The sequence below is a fragment of the Pyxicephalus adspersus genome, chromosome 9 (assembly GCF_032062135.1).
Source record: "Pyxicephalus adspersus chromosome 9, UCB_Pads_2.0, whole genome shotgun sequence".
In the NCBI taxonomy this organism is placed as follows: Eukaryota; Metazoa; Chordata; class Amphibia; order Anura; family Pyxicephalidae; genus Pyxicephalus; species Pyxicephalus adspersus.
Genome location: NC_092866.1, coordinates 3,095,582 through 3,118,986, shown reverse-complemented (window position 1 = coordinate 3,118,986; position 23,405 = coordinate 3,095,582). Strand labels below are relative to the sequence as shown.

The window sequence follows — 23,405 nt, the reverse complement described above, 5'->3', positions numbered from 1 at the left end:
TGTATCATGCCACCATTTGTCATGGAGCCCCTTCTAAATACCATTTGCAAAAACGACCCAGCTGCCTCTTGGCTGCTGTAATTATCATTAAACAGTATTTATATAGCACCAACATATTACACAACATTGTACAATAAATAGGGATGTATTAGTGGTCCCTTGCTTGCACCAGTGGGGATGAAGGCTGGGTACACACATGCAATAATTGTCCAACGACGAAAGACTGCACAGTGCATGAATAAGTGATGTACATACAGCACTGTTCTGCTTTGTGGAGAGGGAAGGGGAGAGAACGACGGAGCGGCACCCCACTGTGCTCTCTCCCCTTCACTTTTATTGCGATAATTCGTCATCAGTCGATCAGACTGAACATCGGCCAACAAGCGCAGTACACGCGCCAGATTCTCATCCGATACTGGCCCTATCATGTGACGTGTGTACGTATTTCTAAGCGTTATGCCATTCTGGAGGAGAAATGCAAAGGTCTGAGCAGGACATTGCAGTCGGTGTAGATAATACAGCCTAAGATTCGGGTCAGTATATCCTTCACAAGGTAAGAATAAAAGGGACAGTCTGTGTTCTCCCCAGCCACTTTTAGCCGGGCACACCACCCAGCACTTTACAATAACCACCTGGCAGCACGAGGTGCACCTGAAAAAAAGTTCCCCAACGCACAGTAGGTATGGACAAGCACCAGCTTCAGCACACACTATTAAAAACAAAAAAGTTTTGGTTTTGCTGCAGATACCGAAATGAACTGCTTTAACATGCATTACAATGAAACCACACAGCGTGAAGGAGGTCAGTCCTTCCCCCCCCGCAGCTACTTATACTTACCTCCCCTTCACCTGTCCCGGCTGGAGGGAAGGCAGCAAATGTCTTGGAGCTTACACAGGGCCGAGATCGCTCCCTACCATCCCCATGTGACACTGCTAGATTCTGCGTATAGGTCACATGGCAAGAAGGGGAATTAATCAAAAGTTTCCATACACCCACAAGTACATATATAAGAATAGAATGATGGGGGAGTGAAGGAAAGTAAATAGAGGCAGCTGCAGGGTCCCATTAAAGTAAACCCATCACTTTATTATGCATCATATGGTTACGGAATATTTTTAGGAATCAGATATGTACAGACTTTCTTCAAATCCAGCAATTTAAGTAAAACTTTCATATGTACTTCATCTAGATCACATTAAACCAAAAACTGAACTTCAGGCAGGTTAAATGCAGCTCTGTATCAGTGTTTAACCCAGAATTTATTTTAAACTGGGTGGGAGCCCCTGTAATGTGACCCAACTCATCAGTAACCACCCAAAACAGCCAGGTGGTTACTGAAAAGTGCGCCCAGGTAAAAGGGCCAGAGAGAATACTCCTGTATGTTGGGAATATGGATATCAATACAGGATACTTTGCACAGAAAAAACTTAGACAATGCCCCCCACTGTTGTATGATACCTCCCCCTCCTCTTAGATTGTAAGCTCTTTGGGACAGGGTCCTCTCTTCCTGTGTCAGTGTCTGTATCTGTCATTTGCAACCCTATTTAATGTACCGCGCTGTGTAATATGTTGGCGCTATAAATAAAGTTTCATAATATCCTGCAAACCTGCATGAACGGAATCTACTAATCGATATAAGAAAAATAAAACAACATCCTGCAAGCGATCCTCTCCTTACACTGGTGACTAGAGAATCACACTGATTTATTAGATGGGATTATACAAGGATTAATGGCCAAGTTTAAAGATAATCCATCCTAACCTGAAAGATTATGACAGCTGTTACAGATATGTATGCCATAGAGACTACTGAAAGGGATTAGGAACTGTAACTTTCTCATTCAATTCTGCCATGCAGGCTTTTCTTTATTAAATTTACCCTCCAGTCTCCTGTTAAATCTGTTCCCCAGCCTGTACTTCAGTTGTACTCCTCCTGTCCTGGACTAAAAAGGATTATACCGATTTAAATGCATACGGTTAGCTTTTTCTATAATTCGCATTAGAAGCTGCAGCCAGTCAGAATACCCGTCATTTCTTGGCTGGAGGACATCCAGTATGATGGTTCCTGATCAGCTCCTTTTATGGGTATAAAAATACATTTGCATGTCTCTTCGCAAATATAGAAGTTATATATGAAACTACTTATATATTTTTTTACTTCAGGATCATTCCTTTTGATGAATGAATTCCACATCCCATATAGCATACCAGGGGAGTATATAGAAATGAGGTCATGGACACGGGACTTTAAAGGCATTTAAATATAAATATAACCAAATAATAAATGTTAATTTTATTTGTATAAAATCATTGCTAAAATATCATAAAATCATCATACAGGTCGCATCTTTGGTATATATGGGTATAAACAGGCCGACAAAAAATTCTACGCGTTTCTCGGATTATATAGTCCGCTTCTTCAGGAACATGCACAGCCTGTAATTGCAGACATAATACACAGTGTATCCAAAAAGATAAAAAGAACAACCAAATCTCAGTTTATACAAATCAACAACCTATTTCTGGTTCCACAATGGCTTCCCCACTGGAGTAATCCAATCGGAGACCCATCTCCTAGTTTAACATGCGAATCAACAGGTTAAGCTGCGTACACACTTCCAATTTTTATTGTTGGAAATGAACGGGTCGTTCGTTTTCCGACGATAATAATTGGAAGTGTGTACGTAGCTTTAGACTTGCCAGAATAATCTCTCATCAAAATATAAACAATCTCACCTCACTTGCTATTCCACAGCAACAGTACCACCAAAAGTTCAAAGTGAGACAAAGAGATATATATGATTCTAAATAAGAGAGAAAGGTGTTTATAAAGACTACAGTTCTTCTTTAACATAAAACCCCCTTTTGCCACCATTGTAAGGAAGAGGAAACCTTCTTACAAAGCAAACACAGCAATCCAAGCGTGTTGTTTACAGAAACAGTGTTGTGTTTGTACAGGTAAATAAACATGACACACCGGAGACAGGTGGGTTACCAACACAACGCCTGTAAAGCACAATTAAAAAAGAAAACTAAAGGGCCGACCTTTCTTTATAATCGTCTCAGTGGTATGCCTTTCAGTCTCCCTCAAAAGTGGGCCCGCCGGACTCGCCCCCCTCAAAAGTGGGCCCGCCGGACTCGCCTCCCTTAAAAGTGGGCCCGCCGGACTCGCCTCCCTCAAAAGTGGGCCCGTCTCCCTCAAAAGTGGTGTATGTTAGAACCTACAGCAAGTCAGATGGAGTTACATAGTCAACTTCTTTCTGTTTTGTACTTTGATGACCATTTCACATACAGCAAGGGTGCTGACCCATGAGCCTTCGGGGGTTCCTTGAGAAATTCACTGAACCATCCATATCATGAGGGTTATTCTCCCACATCCTGGAGTATGAACATTCCTCCATTCTGCATGGCTTCCAAACTACAAGACAAGTATGCTAGAGATAGTACACCTACCCCTAAATGCCTACCACATGCCACCAACCCCAACTCTCCCCACATTGACATGGAAACACTTAGGGAAAATTTTTTGAAATTCTAGGTGAATCCGCAGGGAAGAAGATTCATCTTATGGGCTGCAGGCCAAGGCTAGTAGCTTGAAGCACCAAGAGGAGGAATAGGAAGACAAGGTATGCATACACTTGGAAAGCAGGAAAAGCATTCAATACATAGATAATAAAGAATCTGGTTGTAGTTACTCTTGTAGAACCATTATGGGAGGTTCAATAGTACCGTAAAGACCTAACCCTGCGTTTCCGATCCAGGATTCCTCCAGAGGTTGCTGGGGGTCCATGAGCAATGAGCAATTTGCACCTCTCCGGTCCGACTAAGTGACCCCAATGATCTTTTTGGTTATCTCCAAGGGTGACATTCTTCCCAATGGCCAGCAATGTAAGAGGCATTCTTCCCACTGATCACCACATTAATATACTGTGATCTGTGGACATAGAAGTTATAGAAGGGGTTCCATAGATCTGAAAGTGATCACAATAGTTCCCCATGTTAAAAAAGTTCTGAAACACTGCGCTAGACATAGGAAGCAGCAGGTTTTGGCTACTGGTCGCACCCTCTGGCAATACAATATACCAAAATCCTCTAAATAATATAAGTAGCAGACATACAAATCCTTTGGCAGATATTACCAGCTCGCATGTTGGTTGCATCTGTGCGCTTTGCCGTTTGCTCAGAGTCCTGCTTTAAATAAGCCCGTATAGGCTCACGATGAAGCTTTTTATAGTAAACAATATGCATTGCACATAATGACATTACACAATTGGATAAGGCACTATTATGAAGATGGGTAAGTCTGCTGAGCACATTAAACCCTGGAACAATGTAAAAAGGAAAAAAAGGAAAAAAAAAAAAAAAAAAAAGGACTGCGGCTAATCGTATTAAAGAGATTCCTGGCATGGGACGCGCATACTTGGGGAATGACAACATAAGCAAACATTCGAGGTAGTCATATAAAAGACTTAGTATCTGGGCTGCTTTAAAATACATTGCGTTGCAGGCTTGCCTTTAAAAGGCAATTGACCTAAAGCTAAAAAAAAAAAAAACAAGCGTCCTTATTCTAGGAAAGTTGGTTTACAAATCCACGGGTCAGCGGGAAGAAAGAGTGTGTGAGAGGGCTGCCGTGTTAAAAAAGCATGGCTGCACTTTCTACCAGAAGCAATGGAAAGATTCCACAAACTTTTCAGTTTTTGGTAGAACTTAGACTTCTTACTTGCCCCAACGCTGCCAAATTTTGCTAAGCTGCATATGTGTAGCTCAGCATTTGTTGTTGGGGATACCAAGTAATCCTTGCTTCCCCTGCATGTACCAGGAATGGATAAACTCTTGTATGCCTCCATGAAAACTACGTCGTCCCGTGCTTGGCCAATCAAGAAGGCCAAAGAACTATCCGGGAAAAAGAGAAGAAGATGGCAGTGCATTGCAATGGAACATGGATAGGCGAGTCGCATGGTTCCACCTTAAGGTAGTGAAAACATGCTTTTGAAAAACATTGAATCCAATAGTAATTATTAAAATGAGCATCCTCTATCAAAATGTAATCAATATATCGGTCAGAAAAGCATTTTTTTCCCCCAGGAGCATTCACCAGCCAATGGGAATACTCCATGCTGTCTGCACCACCAGCAGCATGATGGCTAAGTGGTTAGCACTCCGGCCTTTGCAGTTCTGGGTCCCAGGTTTAAATCTCAACCAGGACACAATCTGCATGGAGTTTGCAGGTTCTCCCTGGGTTTGTGTGGGTTTCCTCTGGGTACTCCCACATTCCAAAAACATGCAGTTCTGTTTAATTGGTTTCAATCACTACTGTTCTCCCCCCAAGACAAACCAATGTCATGCGCCTCCATCTTCCCCACTCCAAGGCACAAACAAACACCTCTTCCTGATGTCAGTTCTTTTTGGACCGTCTTCTGATGTCTTTATGTAGTCCAAGGACACTGGACCTTTCCGCTACCATAGGTCCGGTTTGTGTTTAGAGTTTCCCCTCAAAGCCCAAAATCCAAACTTAGAATTGTTTGACAATCCGATTTATGACTTGGAGAATAAACAGAGCCGCACAATCTCCCTGGCATTTCCTTTGTTGGAGGCGACTCGGATAAATATAGTTCCTGAAAATTAAAATTAGATCCCTACTTGCCTCTAGCTTGTTGTTTTTTAACCTTTATGTAATAAAAACAGACGAGGGCCAATAATACAGAGAACCAGAAAAGAACGAGACACCGGCTACATGGAGGCGGCAGTCCCATTGTAAAAGGCTTTTATGTTGGCTGCTGGGATGCCAAATATAAAACTTTTGCACAGTGTGAATACTGCGGCCTATTCTATTCATTAAGGTAGGACCACGGTGTGCCTAACAAATGACCACGGAGTTCTGCCTGCCTAAAAAGAGCCCCGTGATTGTAGACGAGCCGATCATGTGGTCTGCCCCCCTCCATATGGTCTTAATTTTCTAACAGTGGGCCTGATTTATGAAAGCTCTCCAAAGCTCGAGAGAATACACTTTGATAAGTGAAGTTGGGCGATCCAGCAAACCTGGAAGGGATTTCTTAAAGGCGATTTGGTACTTGTTAGCAAATGTTTTCAATCCTGAAGCAGATCCATTTCAGGTTTGCTGGATCACCCAGCTTCACTTTTGAAAGTTTATCCTCTCCAGGCTTGGAGAGCTTTAATAAATCAGGGCTCAATGTGTCAGATCATTTCTTCCAGGGCTGCAGTTAGTGCCCGATTTGATACATTTTTGCAACCTCTGACTCCAAATACACAATCATTACTTCCATCTCTATAGCCCTGGTTCCTTCCCCTGACAAGCCAGATAGCAGTCTGCCCCTGACCAATACATGGCCAATATTTCCCTATATACAGTAGAATGATGTGACCATTTTAATACAAACCTGGGCTTTACACAGGATCAAAACAGTTTTGCTTTATTCACCTTTCCTTATTATTATTATTAATATTAATAATAATAATGGAAAAACAAAAAAAACAAAACTGAATTCTTTTTCTTTTTTTATACTGGAGTTCAGCTTTTAGTGGCCCCATTTTTCCTTCCTGTAGGCTCTGCATACTAAATACATAACTATTACAATATGCTTTCCACACTATACAATACCAGGAATCATAATATATTGCATCTGCCATAGAAGAGAATAGAACTTTATGTAAAATGCATGAAAAGGACACAATAAGCTTTATGTGTATTTGTAAGTAGCAGGTACCGCTTTGCATGCAAAAACGCAGTAAATAAAAAAAAAAGAATGCAATCTGAAATGCAAGATTGGGAACTGGTGCTTATACACGATGACCCCAGCAAACTGCGATATTTGTCCATGACAGATGTAAGATTTATCCGGACACCACAGACAACAAGGCCGTCGGTCTCAGCTGCTTGAAACAGGTGACAACATGGCAGGGCTGAGATTATCTGACCTCCTTTCAGAGGTCTCCACTTCACACATGCAGGCTCTGGAGGTACAAGGAGCAGCTGTCAGGGTTATATGGACAGGAGGAACAGCCGACCACAGACAGCAATCCCTACACTACATTGATCAGGAATTCCACAGTCACAATGTGCTTGTCTTACATAACACGGCAGCATATACACAAGAGAAAGAAAAGGGAGAGACTCCCACAATCCTTTAATATGTTATACACCACCCCTAAGATTCAAAGAAATCAAAAACATAAAAACTCAAACTAGGTGATTTAGGAAATAGTAAAAAAATCAGAACAATAATAATTACCAAGTTGGTGACAGCAAAAACATTACATCAAATTTTCCATTACAGTGTTCTCCCCACACTCTTTTAGCTGGGCGCACCACCCGGCACTTTTCAGTAACCACCCGGTTACTTTTGAGTGGTTACTGAAGAGTTGGGTCACAATACCGGAGTTACCACCCACCTAAAATTTCTTCCCACCGAGCTTAAAAAAATTTCTGGGTTCAACACTGCATTATATTAACAAGTTTAAATAAGTACATACATAAAGTAAAAGGTCTCATCACCCAACACGTTTCGCCTCTATGAGGTTTCTTCAAGTAACCTCCCCTGAGGAGGCTGTGAAACGCGTCAAGCAAGGAGACCTTTTACTTCTTGATATAAAACTGTGCAGATTTCACACTATGTGCCGTAAGAAACCTGGTCTGAGCTTTTTTTTTTCTTTACTTCTATATAACATGGCAGCAATTAAATGAAACAGCACAACAAGGATAAATAGTAACCAATTAGAGGTAGCTAACATTGGTGCGTCAGACAGCTAAGGAATTGGGTCACCTGGGATCATAATCACCTTGTTCTCCTAAACACAAGGATCACGACCCACGGGTTTGTGGATCTTTCAATTGAAAATTGATGTTTTTCGTAAAGGGAACAGTGATCGGCATGGTGTGGAGGAACTCGTGTCCTGCACAGAGCCCTGACCTCAACGCTACTGAGCACCTTTGGAGCGGTGAGCCAGGTCTTCTTATCCAATATCAGTACCTTACCTCACCAATGGGGGAAAATACCTACAAACATAACCCATGATCTTGCTGAAGCTTTCCGAAAAAGGTGGAGGAGGTTACAGTCACAAAGGGGGCAAATCAGTATAAATGGCCATGGTTTTAGAATGGGATGACCAACACATTGATGTTGGTGTAATGTCAGGTGTTCAAATCACTTCTGTCCTGTATATTTAACATGAAAGAGGGTTCTGAGAAAATCAAAATAGTAAACCCAGCATTATATATATCAGTGTATTTGGGATATCTGTTGTGCTCTAAGCTTCGCCATACGCATCAGTTGGCCAAGTTCAGTAATCCATTCCCTTGCCGCGGGAACGTCGTTTGTCTATCCATACCTTTATCCTCTGTAGCTGTGATAAGAAGACCTATTAACCCTTTCCTAGCCTTAGACGGAGGTCCTGGTATAAAAGTATAAAAAAGCAATATGAAAAGGAACCAGAATCTTACCGATGGGCTGAGCACGAATACACATGGCAGCCGTACCAGACATGGGCCACTGGATTTTAAGGAAGGGCAGTGAAAATATACCAACGTATTGCCAAAGGCTCTATAGGAAATCATGTTTAGTTAGAACAGCCAATAGGAAAGCTTAGAGTGCACCAATACCCAAATATTAGACATTAAAGTGCAAACTCAAACAATGAACTTCTTTCTCTACTGTTAGCCCACATTTGGATGCGCAGCCCATTTGTTGGCTGGAGTTGGACAACTCTGCTTCAAGTATTTATATAAATGTAAAAAGCCCTCACTGACCTTTTTAGCTGCTGGTGTGGTTACGTAATTCATTCTCAAAGATATTGAAAAAAATTCTAAAGTCAGTGGATTTTTAAAAGTCTAGAGCACGTGCGGTGTGTTAATATTGAAAGCTGTCCAGATTCTGATGCAAGGAGGATTAATATTAATAGCGCAAGATAGTGGGAATATTAAACATTAATTTCTCCACAATGCTTACAGCTACAGAAGTAAATGAACTTCTTTTAAGTGTTTTTACTATCAGTTTAGGATATGAAAATAGTTAACTTTGCTTTGTCTGGGCACAGGTTTGCTATGAAGCAAATCTGAGGTCAGGTCCATGCAGGTACCAGTTATAGAGGATGCAACTTATTCTATGTGACAGTTCTAACGCATTGTTTCATGTATATGCTATATGGACAGGTAACTATAGCAAAGAAGTGCTTCATTTCAGGTAGGGTTGTCCCAAACCCAGTCAATGAGGGCCAGGATCTGCACACATTTGTTATTTCTCTAACAGATATCAGGCATGATTTAAAAGAAGTCAGACAATGTTCATATCAGCACATTAGAACAATACTCTGGCAGCAGAGTTTACTTTAACTTAACACTGCTCAGCCCTGAACAGGCCACAGTTGGCTTTCATTTTGATGGAGGGTGTTTTCCCCAAAAAGCCAGCATTCTAAAAATATTTTATTTTTTACCCACATAGACCATCTATAAAGCCCCTACAAAGTAATTTAACCTCCTGGGCACAAATAGAGCTAATAAAAGGCTATTTTTGCAGAAGGATATGTACTCCAGGACCTTGGCAAGCCAAGCCGTTTTAGCCTGGACCGTCTCCCTGCTGATAAAACTGCAGATCTCCTGAAAAGTATTGGGAAAGTGTGCTTGTCAAAACACAAGAAATGTGTTGAGCCACTAGGACTTATTGAAGGAAAAAATCCATATTGTAACACCTGGTGGATTAGATGGACTCTACCCCACCTTGAGGAAGCCATTTGCAAAATGCATTGAACCACTAGGACTTATTGAAGAAATACAGCCATATTGTAACACCTGGTCGATTAGATGGACTCTTCCCCACCTTGATATCTCACGAGGAAGCTTTTTGCGAAATGCATTGGACCACTAGGACTTATTGAAGGAATACAACTTTACTGTAATACCTGATCTCTTAGATGGACTCTTCCCCACCTTGAGGAAGCCATTTGCGAAACGCATTGGACCACTAGGATTTATTGAAGGAATACAACTTTATTTTAACACCTGATCATTTAGGTGGAGTCTTCTATATCACCAGTGTTTAACACAGAGTTTTTAAGCTCGGTAGGAAGAAATTTTAGGGGGGTGGCAGACCCTGTATTGTGACCCAACTCGTTAGTAAACACCCAAAAACAGCCGGGGGATTACTGAAAATGTGGGTGGTGCACCCGGTTTAAAGGGGCTGAGGAGAATACTGATCAGCCTGCTAATGTACTGGGGGGGGGGGACCTCTCGTTTCACAATTGTAAGGGAAGCTGCAAAGGTGCTGCGTGTGAAGGGTCACATAGCTGAACTAGCGATGCGCCTATTACTTTTAGAGCGTACAACTGTAGGGAAGAAGGAAGAAGATAGCGTGACATCTGTTAACAGGCAACTGTGTGTGCTCACCACTACAATGACATTCTGCTCGAAGATGACTTTTTTTTTTATTCTCCCCCCTTTTCTCTGCACTTCAAAGTGACAAAAGGGTTTTAAATATTACATTTGTTTGACTCTCTGCAGATAAGTTTCATGGCTGCGATATATCAGAGCCAACAGGAAATGTCTGCGCACTCAACAAACCTAAACTGCAGCCAATCAAAAAACAAAAAAACACAGACAATGAAAAAAAAATAAAGCAATGCATGCTACAAATCCCCGCAGCGTAGCACAATTTTCATGAGTTTGTTAGCTTGAAGCCATTCCCGATCTGCAGGAGACGGATTTAAATTCTTTTTGTACATCTTAGAGAGTTGGGTAATAAATACACAGAATGGTAACATAGATGGCTGTCACGCAACCAGGGAAGTGGTTTTACCTGCGTTATAAATCCTGTTCTGAATCATGGAAGATCATTGCTTTCTGAAATGAAAGGTTCGCTCACAAGGGATGCAAAGCTGATTTCTGGAAACCCTCCACCCAGTGGGGACCAATATTTCACAGCTATAAATCCCACACAAACATCAGATCGCTGCCACTGGAAACCGCCTTTCGTAATTATTTACGGATGAGCAAGCGAGCGGTGTACACACCGTGCCATCCTGATCTATGAGGTGGGGGGGGGGGGGGGTCAGTGGTGGAATAATCTGCAGAATATACAATATGTATCTGTGTGGGGGGGGGGGGGGGGGGGGGGGGGATGAGCGTCATTCATTAGTCTGCCATAGTGCATTGTTCTCCCCCTTTTTTTTTTAGCTGGGTGGGAAAAAGCTGTAGGTGGGCAGCTGCCCCTGTATTGTCACACAACTTTTCAGCAACCACCCAAGAGCAGTCAAGTGAATGAGTGAAGGGTGGTGCGCCCGGCTATAAGAGGCTGGAGAGAACACTGTTGCGAACTGCTAAACAATGTTCAAGTCATATACAATAGTTCATCTCAGGCAACAGTCATCTGATAAGGGTATAAAGGTTTTCAGCAAGAAATAAGAAGGGGTAAAATCCACACGGTTCTGTGCTTTCCCATGAGTTGTTCCCAATAAATTAATAATTCAGCATTGTGAATTAGTAAACAAGATCAGGGCAACACTGTACATGTCAGATTTTCCCACCAAGACGAGCACAACCAGTCCTCTCAGGTGAGAAACAACACACATGCATACATACATAGTAAGTCTGGGTCTGCAACCAGTTTGTCTTGATGCCACCCCTTGGTTCCTTTCCAGGAACCTCTGACAGGCAGCCAATATAAAGTGTCAATGTACAGCGCTGACTAATATGTTGGTGCTATAGAAATCCTGTTTATTATTATTAATAATAATAATAATAATATTAACTGCAGCATTCTGGAGAACCTGGTGCTATATGGATTTTGGTTGGCGTCAGGGTTTAGTTTTTTTGCTTTTTTGCACACGGTCAGTTACCTAGGGGGAGTAAGTTCTTGGCTAGGAGTTGGCTGGACAGACCTATCACTATGTAAGCTACCTTTGCTGACCAGGTTCTCCGTAATCCAGCTTCCGTTTGGGTCTTCAGATCCTCTGCCTGAAATACCTTCTGAATCACCGACCCAGAACGAGGATGCAGCTCAGGTGTTCTGTTAATTGCTCCATTGGTGCCACAGTTATCTGAATGCTTGTTTTAGATGTGTGACTGAAACCAAAATATCAGCTTTACATCCAAGCAATTAACATTCTTTGCAATGAGTTCAGCAGCTTACATCATTCCTCAATGGTGAGGAATAAACCTGTGCTTGGTCTTGCATGGGTAAAGCACTTTGGAAAAGTTTTGGAAATGACAAGTCAGGTGTTATAATAAGGTAGAATGAAAGGAAGAATCTGATTATTTTTTGCTTGGGGAAGGAAAAGGGAGTTCCAGGTCACCAAATCCCTGATTGAAGCGTTTAGTCTATCAGTTTCTGACACATTCACCGACTATCTGGTAGCGTCTGATGAGCTCATGGAAAACAAACTGTACTGTACAGTACCACTCCCCTGTATCTGGATCATAGCAGTCACATCTCCGCTGGCCTGGATTGTGTGAACAATTGCATTACAAACCTTTCCCAGGGCTGTCTGCCGTTATCTCCTTGTAAACAAATAACCTCTCTCTGGGGGCCACAGGCTGTGAAGACGTCATATTTTGGACACCCTCGTTCAACTCTACGGAACTAGCAGACCATTGGGTTTAGGTTTGGCCATGCCAGTAAATACGGTTTGATGCATCTTTCAACAAAATAACAGCTGGTCCCATCAGCTCAGTCAGCCCAGCTGTGTGAACTTTTTAAGCTCTGTTCACATTTACTCTGCTGCATGGAAGTGCATTGTACAAAGTGTTCCTGCGTCTTGTACAGCAAAAGTGCAAGAAACATGGCAGCGCATAACTGTGTTATAAAGCAAGTTTGCAGCATGTTCACTTGGCAAAGTTTATTAAGGTGCCAGTGGACCAAGTAGCTTTCATGTTACTGCAGGGTGCCAGCCTGTATAAAAGCGAACCAGGCCAGGGAATGTCATCAGTACTGCCCAGCTTTCCTTTGATGAACTACAGAACTCTCACATTCCCTAACATAGGAAGATGCTCATTAGTCATGCATTCCTGACAACCCTGCTTGCAATTTCAGTGCAGAAGAAGCACTATGTTGTCACACTTAGAAGCTTGCTGATTTTTTGGTCAGGCCAACATGTATCATTATGAACTTGCAACATTTTAGTACTAACATATCAAGTATGGAATATAACATTTGCAAAGCGACAAGAAAAGTGTGAAAGTATTCCTAAGCCACTGTAAACATTCACCTTCCTATCCTATTCCCACCCCGTGTTTTTATATCTACGGTCCGCGTCATTTAATGTCTGACTTTATCCATTTTTTATTTCCAAATCACATTGTTACATGAAGTATAAAACTGTCAGATAATTACAGCGCTTCATTTGCATGAGAACAAAAACAAATCCCTGATTAGAGCTCAATAAAGCTGTGTAATTTCAGGTTGTAGGTTGCATTATTTTTGTATTATGTGAAGCTTGTCATCACCCAGGACTTGATTTGATTGTAAGATGTGAAGGACAGAAGTGAGTTCAATGCCCCGCAAGGGAATACAGATTAGGTCTGGTACCAGCAGACAACTATAAGCAGACGTTATTTGGGTTTCTGATCATACATAAGTAGTGTTGTCTAAAGGAATGAGAAGATCAAATCCAAATCAGGATATCAATCACTTTCTATTTAGAAACACATAATAAGGGCAGAATACATGTAGCTCCAAGGACAGAAGAAATCAGTTTTCTGCCTGGCCTCTTTTACCCGGGCGTACCACCCGGCACTTTTCAGCAACCACTCGGCCGTTTTTGGGTGGTTACTGAAGAGTTGGGTCACAATACAGGGGCGCCATCCAGCTTAAAAAAAAAAGTCTGACATGAACATTTCAATATGTGATTCTACTTGTCACTGCACAATGAAAGTACTAGTTTGGTATGCTAAAGATAATATTTAAACAATTTATCACAAACCAGGCTAAAATAGGACGGAAAAAATAGAAAAATAATATAAAAAAACTCTACCAGTACTCAGTAAGGAAAGACCAGGACCATTCTATTCCTTTCACACAATCCAGCACTGGGGTATCAATATTTGCAATATATTTGGTCCCCTGACATGTCTATGGTGCTGACAAGTGCGAGATGTACTTCCCCTTCTTACGAAAGGAATCCCCTTGAAACCTGAGCTTCTTTAACAGGGACACCTTTACTCACCTTCTTTAAGTACATCCAATCTCCTCCTTTAAATTTTACAAGTGGTTTGCAATTCCAAATCTTCTTGATATCCCCTGAGGAAGCTTTTTGCGAAACACTTTGGGCCACTAGGACTTATTGAAGAAATACATCCATATTGTAACACCTGGTCAATTAGATAGACTCTTCCCTGCCTTGATATTCCCTGAGGAAGGTATTTGCAAAATGCGTTAGACCACTTGAACCTATTGAAGGAATAAATCTATATTGTAACACCTGGTTGAATAGATGGACTCTTCCCCAACTTGATATTCCCTGAAGATGCAATTTGCAAAATGCGTTGTTGGCCAAACTGAATACAACCCTATTGATACACCTGATCTCTTAGATGGACTCTTCCCTGCTATGAGGCAGCTTTTTGCGAAACGCATTGGTCCACTAGGACTTTTTGAAGGAATACAACCATATTGTAACACCTGATCATTTAGGTGGACTCTTCTATATGATCGTACTAATGTACTTTATGTAAGATTTAAAGTTTCCTGCCAAAATGTACAGTTGCAATGTGCAATTCAATAAATTGGTTATACTTTCATATTAATATATGTATGTTACCTTTTTGCTCACAACCTAAAAACCCCATCCTCTCATTTGGACCCAGACCAGGCTACAGGCCTCGTTATTTTTGTACCCCAAAAAATTAATAATTAGAATAGGTTAACATAGGCAATATAAAATTTCATGGAAATCTTGGCTTGTCCAGACAATAACTGGACAAGGGTTTCACTCAACAAGGACCCGAAATAAGAAAAGCAAACCCTACACAAAAAGTCAAGACCAAAACTCTAGGAGCTCACACGATAAAAAAGACAACGCACTCCGAGGGCAATGTCCCTCTCTCTTCATCAGGGCCACAGTAGAAATACATACAACTAAAATATTTCCCATATGTGTCCCCATTTCTGTTGCAGTTCTTACACTCATGAAAAGGTTTTGCTTTACATATACATCCCAATAGAATAGGGATCGGAGAATATGTGACCCAAACATGATCAGCTGCATGATGACTGAGAAGAGAGCAATGTTACAGATGAATGAACCTGGTGCAGGCGCAGGTACTGGGCGTGCAGGTGACCGGTAATTGCAGTTGATAGACATCCGGTCACCAACCCGGCTGTATGAACCTCCCGGTGACCAAGCCCTCATACATTTAATGTGTATTAGGATAACCCTGAAATGTTCCTCCATCATTTCACACATAAATAATATCCATTGGAGTTCTTTAGCACTTCTGAAACCAGCAGCAGTACAAAGTAAAAGTGTTGGTTGGTTATATAAGAACAAGGTCAGATGAGGAAATAGCGGTTGCTTTGAACAATGATAAAAATAGCACAGAAAACCTACACACAAAATTCTACATCTACACACCGGGAAAAAATTGTTTTTTTGCTAGATTGGTATAAGTGATGCAGTGCGGCTCTGTGTCATATCGTCAGCTCTCTCTCTGAGTTTAGTAAAGTGGCTCGGCAATGCCGTGATCACAAACCAGGGTTCAAGCCAGAATTTAAGCCAGGTGGGAAAAAGCTGTAGGCAGGTGGCAGGTGGTTAATGAAAAGTGCTGGGTGGTGCGCCCAGCTAAAAGGGGCTGGAGAGAACACTGCAGACTGCAAAGCTGAATCTATTCACGATGCAACAATGCTGTAGCAACGATGCTGTAGCAACGATGCTTCACCGATACTAAAATCAGAGAAATGTTGGCTGTGCCACTTAACAATGTAAGGGGTGTAGCCATCAGCATGCCCACTCAATCATTGCCAGGCCCCACTTAGCCACACCCACTGCTTTCTTGATTGACAGCAATGATATCCGCCCACTCTGAACTGCAGTGTCTAGGAGGGGGAGCATGTGATGACCAGAAAAAGGATTTAAACAGACAGAAACAAGAAGGATTTGGCTAGGAAAGAAAGATTTTTTTATTTACATCATGAGGCTAATGTGTCACGTGGCAAATGGACTTGTTCAGATGGTGTCAATGGAGTTTTGAGTTCTTTAGATTTACTTTCTTGTACCAAAATTGGATTTTCCCAGTTCCCATGCAGCAGAGCTCAGACAGGGAGAAATGGAGGAAGCACAAAAAGTCAACCAGCTGAAAAGGAGAATGCTGATAGAAAGAGAGAGAGGAATGACAGAGATAAGCTAATCAGTCTTCAGTTGCCATACAGTTACAGCTTTGGTGAAGCACAAAATGTGCAAGTGTCATTTAAAGCAATGGCCAACCTTTATGCCGGAACTTTGTTCTCCTAGAAAGAGCCTCTGAGCACCATTGGGGATCAAGGGTAAACGCACCAAAGTGTTAGCATCTGCACAGACTTTGGATTTCTCTTCAACAGATTGTCATTTAGTGTTAACAGTGCAAATTAAGAGCAAAGTTTTTTCCTGAAAGCTTTAATAGCATAAAATAAATTGTGTCTTCTGCCCCATGCTACATAGCAGAGCTGTGTAAATCTCCAGATTGGTTAGACAGATTTTTTAGGAGGAATAGCAGCTCTCATAGAATTTCACACAGACACTACATAACCTTAAAATACCATTCCGTGGGAGTTCATTCACCAACACAGGCCAGGCCATTCTGCAGGGACACAGAATGAAGACACTTCCTATACCCACACAGCAAATTACACCACCGCCAAAAACCCCCAACAGATGTTTGTTGATTCCCCATAAGAATGCACAATTGTCAAAAAAACAAAACAAATGCTCTCCTCATTAGCGGTTTGCACAGATCTGCAGGGAGGATCCCTTTCAGCAATCATTCACAGGCTGGGGATAAATCGCTTGGTGTCATTTTTTTGCCCCGCTGTTCAGCACTTTTCATTTACACCCAAAAAAGAGGAGGAATTCCGCAGAAAAATTCCTTGCAATGTATCCCAGTGATGGATAAAATGGGAACACGACAGAGCGACCACCACTCACCACACAGCATTCTCTTTGTGTTATGCACAGGTTTATGTCTTCTACAAATATTGCATTTTGTAAGAATGCTTTGCAGAAAATCGGATGCAGATCTCCCGGAACAAAAAAGACCATTACCCTCACAAGGGTTAGCTGTTCTTTCGGACTACAGAATTATGAATAAGGTGACATAATGACCTTATTCCAACCCTCATCATACCACCAAGCTACAGTAGACAACCCTTTTAAATAAATATATAAAATAAAAATTGTATCTATTTTTTTGTTCGCTGCAGCGATCAAGATGGAATGGGAGTGCAAAGCCTCCTGGGATACCGACGTCACGCATCCGGAGAGGCTCTTGGGTGCTCCTTTTGAGCATGCCTTATGTGGGGCATGCGCAGAAGGAGCCCTTTCTTTAACGGGAGAAACACTTTGGGCTAACCTCCTTCCACCTGGTCGATTAGATGGACTCTTTCCTTCCTTGATATTCCAAACTGTGAGTTTGGGTGACATATGAAGAAGGACCAGGAAAAAGAGTGAATATGTCAGTGCCCAGTTTTCCACTGCGCGGGGCAAAAAAAGGATACCAGTACAACGCGGGACCCAATCGAAGAAACCTCCCAATGGATCTGTGGAATTAAAGGTAAGTGCGTTTTTTATTTTAACTTTAGTTGCCCTTTAGGAAGTAATTCCCCTTTCCTGCAGCTGACTGATGACATCTTACCCAAGGCACAGTCAGTGGATTTTTCTGAAAAATGACACCGATACAGACTTGTCATGTTACTAAAAGTCTCACATTAATATGGACCAAAACAGGATGTTACAGTGAAACCGGAAAGACAAAATGTGCCTAAGGTCACGCATATTTCTAATAACTGACACAAAGCCGCAGACCTTCAAAGGCCGATCCGCAGAAAGGGTGCCAGGCGATAGGTCAGCCCAGGAATTTCAGGAAAAGATCACTAAAATGCTGAAAGGACCCCTAGGAAACCCCTCTTCGCTTGATTGATGTTAGATGACGACAAGCCGCTCCATCCATTTCCAGCAAACAAATTGTAAATCTTGTTTTTAAACAATGCCGACCCTTATATCTAAATCTGTGAAAGAATGTGGACAAATCACTACCAGGAGAACCAAATGGTGGCCAAACCTGTTATTCTTGGTCACTTTCAGGAAGGTTCGGGCTAAGTAGTGATTTCCTGTCCTCAGGTTTACGATGTGTTATTTCATAAATCACAGAGGTTTCAATGAATGGATACATTTTTAACATACTTTGTTAAGATACTAAACATTGACCGGGTAGGTTTAAACTGGATGAGAAAAAAAAACAAAATAAACCTAAGGGCAGGTTAAGGTTTGTTTAAGGATCAAGCGATGCCACGTGGCTCCCTGCAGCTGGCACCGCAGCCCTGGTTCTTAAAGTACGGATCACTGCTGCCCCTATTCATTCTGTATGGAGCAGATGACAGGAGAAGGTACAGTGTCCTCAGACAGACAGCATGTCCCTGGGGTGAGGAAGAGGTAAACACAATGCCATCTCCCCAACAGTTTGAGCAAAGCTAAAGTGTTGGCAAAAGTATTTTTAATAAAAACAAAACTGTCACTTTGCCCATATAGGCCCACCTGGAACCCACCAACACTTACCTGTCCCATACCCCACCACGTTCATATGTGTGACCTATTCCCAGGATGCATTCCTTGGGTCTGGGTGGTCTGTTGCCGGATCCTAACCCTATCACAAGACAAGGAAGCCATCAGCAACCCCGTAGATGTGCCAATACTTTGCAAAGTAAAGCATGGGATTGCAAGAAGCATGGGCAAAATAATTAACTCATTTGGATATCAACTGTAAACTACCTAAACCAGGCATGCAGTCTGAGTTAACTGGGCTACAATACGGCTTCTGAGGGCAACAAATTTCGGCACCAACCTGATATTTTTAACACTTTTGGGAATGTCAGAGGCTTTGCCTTAGAGACCCAGCTACACCTCCCCCTGCTCACACACCTTTTTTGGTTCTACTTTCAACCAATGTTCCGGCCGAGGAAAGCTTCCTTTATCGGCACCAATGTTTGGGTGCATTTAGGAATATGCATGACTTGGAATTTAAAAAAAAAGGTGCAGGTGCAAAGGTGAAGCTTTAGTGCAGCATAATGTAATTTTGGTCAAGGCACCCAACGGTCCAGAAAAAGTTGCATTCTGAAGAATCTTCAAGCAGCTGCACCTCTGCAATACAGAACAGACTGCCAGGTAGGAAAGATGAAGAAGTATAAATCTCATCTTTACAGAAAACACTTTGATTTTCATATTTCTTGATGGAGCTACTAACCAATGGCACCTAGACGCTAGCATATAAAAAAAAAAATGAAGCCGAAGCTGTCCCTCAGTTTGAAAAGATCTCAACACTCCCTACCTATACCCACAACTAAAAAGTAAATCTAGAGATATTTTGGGGATACAAAAAAAGACATTGCAGTGCCAATGCCAGCACTTTGTTCATGAACTCTGCAAACATTCTCACAACCTAACCTCCTTGCACAAAGCTGGACAAATCTCAGGAACTGTGGGGCCAAGAACCCAAATATTTCTGAGCCAATAAAATGAGATGTGATAATGTGATAATACCCAGTTTCCAGATTGCCTTCAGCCACTTTCACTGGTTATTGCATTTAGTTTCCTACTAACAGGTGCCCTTTAGTTGTATCTTCTACAAGGACTTTTCAAGCTTCCTCTGCGTTTAAAAACTTTAAAATCTGAGCATTTTTTTCCAACCACTGACTTCAAAGACACGGTTCCCACTCACTTATTAAGAATGAAAGATGCTTTATAAATAGCCGTGGCCACTATTTTTACTTCAAGTTTCTTTCAATGAGAAACCACTGAAGGATTTCATTATGGGATGAATAATCATGTCTGCAGAGAATGGGGAATCATAGGAAACCAGTCTGCTTCCTGTCTTTGGAAGCAAAGGGTCACTGTCAAGCACAATGCTAAGTTCTACGCCGGGGCGTGCACACAATACAAGTACGTTACCAACAAAAGCACAGAAATCCTATCTGAGGATAAAGGACTCTGCCGAGCTTTACAACTTATTCTTCTGTGTTAGGTCACGATTAAATTATAGTTGTCAGGGATTTGATTGCATTTGATCACCAGAAGAAAAATGGATAAGACTGCAAACTACAAACGCCCAGAAACTCTTCAGTACACCGGAATACTTCTAAAGGACCTAATTAATTTAAAACAATAAAAGACAATACAAAATTAATATACGTGAATGTCCTATCATGTGATTCTCTGAGCTTTTATATAGCACAGTCCTAAATCTAGAAGTCAAATATGTGAAATGGATTTGATGCTGAAGATTCGGCTTCAAGCGAGCAAAGATCTGAGAAATGGCAGCAGGTCCTGCAACCGGGCCAGCAAATTCTAGACTCCACATTTTCGGGAATGAAAAGTTCATATATAACAATAAAAAAAAGAAGTCCAGTGGCAGGAGACTGAATACTAATGGCTAGACCACAACCAAGGACCTGCACGAGACATCAGCACCATAAATATTAAACCCAATACCAGTTTCATGCTTGAGCAGTGAAAATCAGCTAAATTATCTGAGGTTACACGAATGATGACAATGGTAGCACATTGTTACCCTGGCTCCTTATTGCACCATTAAAAACACATTTCTTTTACATGAACCCAATATACCCAACTGGTAATAAAAGCAACCACCACTTTGCAGTAGGAACCATTCACTAAAATCCCTCCACAGTTCTTGTCCCACTTACCTACCTAACCTGATAGAAAAATCCCCCCCCTCTCTCCGCTCCTCCAATAACCTACTAATGACTTCCTCACTCATAACCTCATCACACGCACGGCACCAAGACTTCTCTAGAGCTGCCCCGACTCTCTGGAATGGTCTTCCTCGTCCTATTCGGCTTGCTCCTACTTTCTGCTCATTTAAAAGAGCACTCAAATCCCAACGCTTTAACTCCACCTACCCGTCTTCTTCTGTCTCCTAAACCCTCACTACTCACCCACCATTCCATATCCCCTCCTATTGTGTGATACTTCCCCTACCTCCTAGATTGTAAGCTCTTCGGGGCAGGGTCCTCTCCTCCTCCTGTGTCACTGTCTGTATCTGTCTGTCATTTGTAACTCCTATTTATTGTACAGCACTGCATATTATGTTTGCGCTATATAAATCCTGTCTAATAATAATGAGGATGGCTAGGGAAACAGTTTTGGTGCTACCATGGCGAGACATGGCATATCTGGGAATGTCAATGGAGAAAGAAAGTTTTGCCAAGGCTGACATTATTCACCATAGGCTCATCTGCACAAACACAATTACAACGCCAATGATTGATACCAAATGTCTGCACCTTATCAACTATGTTCTAGGAAAAGCTGCACTTTTCCAGTCAATTAAGCAAGTCCATCCTTTTCCTGGAACGCTGAACAATTTACATATTTTCCCTTAGAAGCAGGCAAAATGTTTCACCTGTCTAGGGTTTCCATGTAAAACGCCTGCTGGGCACAAGATGTCATGACTGCCCACCTGCTTAGCAGTTCTTATGTTGTCTTCATCAGGCTGATGGGGTTAATGAAGAGCAGAGAAACGGCAGGATTCTCTGCAATCAGTGCAAACAAACTAATAGTATAAAAAAAAGTCACATGACTAGAAACTCTTCTTATTAAAAGGACCCAAGTTTTACACGAACTCAAACATAATGCTCCTAGATTGTAAGCTCTTTGGGGCAGGGTCCTCTCGTCCTCCTGTGTCACTGCCTGAAACAAAAGCCAGGTAATCTTCCCATAAAATCCCGTTTTCTTCTTTTTTCATCCCTTTCACCACCCCATCTCAGTGCTGCTGATCCTGCCCAGGTTGTATCAGTCACTTCCTGTCTATATGTACAACGTCCAATGGTGGCAACCTTTATATTACCCTTGCTGCACCCCGTACATTGCCCCTCGCTATATCTCAGTATGCACTTCCATAGCCAATAAAAATCCCGACTTGCACGTCAGACCACCAACATGGATTTGAGAATCTGTCACCAGCAGCCGGAGGACCTCCATGCTGATTTGTATAGAGGACAGGGCTGACGATGGCGCCGCTTCACTGGGATTGGTTAAAAATGTTTATCGATGCACCCATATTTATATCGGGGTGCAGGGGTACCAGTAATGTCCCAGGGGCGCTGACCTCAATTAATACAATTCATACACATAATAAAAAGTTCTCACACACCTGAAAATTATCTAAGAAAGGGGGTGATTTTTTTTTTTTAATACATTACCCTAATTGTTTTAGGTACGAATGACCCCCATCATAAACTGAGGGGGTGACAACAACCCACAACAAATTCTGCATCGTGACACATCGAAACAAAGATCACAATTGTACCAGACACAGGCCGGTGTGCAACACTATGAGGATTCAGCATGTTGTACCCCAATATGAGACCATATACTCCATGTATTGCCCCGAATACACCTCCCCCACACATGGGACATACGTACCCCCAACACTAACACCCTACGCTTTCTGTACATACCCCCACCATGACACCCTCAGCTATATTACCCCCAGTGACCCCACACACCAGCATTGTACATACCGCAGCCCTGACTCCCTCTCAGTGAATCCTCCAGCTCTGACACAAGCCTCATCCCCTCCCTCTGGCACTGACAGCGGCACAGAACACCTCACATTCCCACCGACTGCCCCCGTTATACCCCCCGATCCCCACACTCACCGTCCACCGGGGCCGCTCTCACCCTCTGACGCCCCGCCCGCCGGAAGTGACGTCACCGCCCCTCACTCCGCACCACAGATACCCCGCAGCCCGGAGCGGGCCTATGTTCATCGTCTCCTGCCGTCCCCGACGTGCGGCCACACCGCCGGCCGTCCTCCTGCCCCGCCCTTTCCCACTTCGACGTGCGCGGCCCCGCCCGCTTCTCAGGAGCGCCCTGGGGTTGTGAGCTAGGTTGTGCGCATGCGTTAATCATCTAATGCTTTGTGAGCGCGCCGGCCCGCGCATCTCTTAAAGTACGCGCGCTTACATCTAATTTTGTGTGTTGGTACCTTCATGGACTTACCTGGGAACTTAGAGACCTCAATAAACCTGAGATTGCAGGGTGAGGGGTGTCATGGGTGGGCAGATAGAATGATGTGATGATAATATCACACGGAACTTTACAATATATGAGAAAGGCGAATGTTATCATCACACTTACATGTCACATGACACTGTCATGGCATGTCTCCGGCCACTTTATTAGGTACACCTGTT

General features: G+C 42.4%; 1 protein-coding gene across 1 annotated transcript in view; it reads right to left on the bottom strand.

Moving 5' to 3' along the window:
* The window catches only part of GARRE1 (granule associated Rac and RHOG effector 1), a 61,341-nt gene extending 38,327 nt beyond the window's left edge, over positions 1–23,014 (bottom strand). The window contains exon 1 of the mRNA XM_072421834.1: positions 22,869–23,014. The gene's annotated coding sequence lies outside the window, so the exon portion shown is untranslated. The remainder of the gene's footprint in view (positions 1–22,868) is intronic.
* Positions 23,015–23,405: the final 391 nt, after the last annotated feature.